This window comes from Octodon degus, unplaced genomic scaffold (genome assembly GCF_000260255.1).
Source record: "Octodon degus isolate 3935 unplaced genomic scaffold, OctDeg1.0 scaffold00025, whole genome shotgun sequence".
Classification (NCBI taxonomy): Eukaryota; Metazoa; Chordata; class Mammalia; order Rodentia; family Octodontidae; genus Octodon; species Octodon degus.
The window spans coordinates 7,416,131-7,418,410 of NW_004524601.1; the positions used below are offsets into that span (position 1 = coordinate 7,416,131).

At 37.9% G+C, this 2,280-nt stretch overlaps 1 pseudogene; it reads right to left on the reverse strand.

Moving 5' to 3' along the window:
- Nucleotides 1–470: 470 nt before the first annotated feature.
- On the reverse strand, nt 471–1,312 carry LOC101582148 (annotated as a pseudogene).
- Nucleotides 1,313–2,280: the final 968 nt, after the last annotated feature.

Below are 2,280 nucleotides of genomic sequence, written 5' to 3' on the forward strand. Positions count from 1 at the left end.
CCACAAAGTGGATACAGTTGAAGGAAAAAAATGAGAAGAAAAATTAAATTGAAAAGGTTGCAATCAGCCAAATGTCATTGCAATTAGAATTTAGACTATGAAATCCTTCCAGTCATCCAAATTATGGCTCACTCTGTATTTCAAAATTTCTAGCTCCACATGGACAAACCAGTTTTGATTGTCAGCTCCTCCTCTCTGATGTTTCTGCTTTTCCTTCTTCCAAGCAGTACCATCTCTCCAATCCCAATGTCTCCCTTAGTAACCTACACATCAACCCCTATGCCATTGATAAGATTATCCAGTTAAGTCCAGAGTTCTTGTTTATTGGTGTCCTCTTGTCTGGCATTCTTACCCTTCCACGCTGTCCTTTTCTTTCTACTAGATAGAATTTAAATTTACTAGAATGAGACAGCCTGGCATATATTATCAGTCATGTTCACTAGCTCTTAAGTTATATATACTACTCAGAGTTAAATTTCATTAGCGTTACTAAGTTGCCCTTTGTTCTTGTTGTTGTCTACTCCATTGTGACAACTGCCAAATTTCTCTTCTGTAGTTCTCATAGTGCACGTTTTTGGTGACATCTTTCAAGTCCTACATGTGCATCCTTATCAATATATTTCTCAGAATTCTAAAATCACAATGTTCACCATTTTTAACTTCAGCCCCACCCCAAGGACGCTGCCTTCCTCTGACCCTTCTGCCATTCACTTCAACGATAGCATTGCTGCCGCCACAGCAAGAGGTAAGCCCCTTTTATCTTTTTAACCAGCTTATTTTCTTCTCCATTACATGTTTCTGGAAATTCATACATTTTAATTTCATGGTCTTGGATTTCTTTCATTATATGTTTCTTAAACTCTTGGCTTTCCTCCGATGTGAGTGTGTCAGCCTTGGCAATCAGTGGGATGATATTCACTTCCTCATGCAAGCGCTTCATGAACTCAGTATCTAGTGGCGGAAGTCTGTGTCCTGAAGGAGCAATGAAGTACAAACAGCACTTCACCCTGTTATCAGGCATCTGACTTCTGTTCACTCACAATTCTGCATTTAGGTAATCCTCAAATTTACGATCATTGTAGTCAATCACAGGCTGCCAGCAATTACTGTTATCGACTGCATCTCCAAATCCTGGGGTATCAACTGTTGTGAGCAGCAAGTGAACACCACCTTCTTTGACTAAAACTTTCGATTTTTCCACCTATACTGTCATTTTTATCCTATGAGAAGAACCTGGATACTCTGGAGAATACAAATCTGTGGGGAATAATGACTTGATTAATGGTGACTTTCCTGGCAGGGGGAAATGCATTTATAGATCATTTCTAGGCAGATCATGATGCTAACGACTGATCTGTTTCTGCCTATACATAGTCTCTTTATTTTATTAGACATGGACATCATGGCCTCCTGAAGAGAAAAGTCACCATTCTGCATTTAGCTGTATCCATATATTGTGTTTCTATATTTCTATTTGTATTGTAGAAAATTAACATAATAAACAATGAATTTCATTAATGTTGAAGTAGGTACAACAATTATACCTAATTTGGTCTGTTACTGCTACTGCATCCAACCACATAGGTATTTTACTAACAACAGAAGTTTACTCCTCACAGTTCTTCGACCTGGAAATTAAAATTCAAGAAGCCAGCAGATTGTGTCTCAGGTCAGGGCTCGAGGTTTTCTAGATGAGCTAGTTACTGCATTCTCACAGGGCAGCAAAACAAAAGCGGATGATGTCTTCATTCTAATAGGACAGAAGAAACAAAAGGACCATGTGGCCTTTCAACATTTTTAGGGACATTGATCTAATTCAAGAGGTAGAAAACATTATGAATTATCATTTTCTAAAGAACCTAATTCCAACCACTGCATTGAGGTTTAAGTATCAACATGAATTGTCTAATAACAAAAACACTCAAAAGACAGCACTGCTTATTTCCTGGGGCTGCGAGAGAGATTGGAGTGCTCTTTACATTACACCAGACATAGGAAACTGCCAGTAAATTATCATATTCCTATCATCTTATTGGATGTCTTTCTAAATGTTCCTAAGCAGAAAAAAATATGGGGAAGCTTTCTGAATGCTCGGTGTCTGCACAGGAAAATAAATACCACTAATTTTAAACTTCCTAAGAATCAGGATCAAAATTCACAAAACCGTGAGTCACGTGCTCTGTGAACATTCAGTTAATCATCAGCCTGCTGGTCTGCTAGAGCAGTCAGTGTAACATTGCTCTCTGAAATATTATTCAATATAAAACATAAATCTTTGTG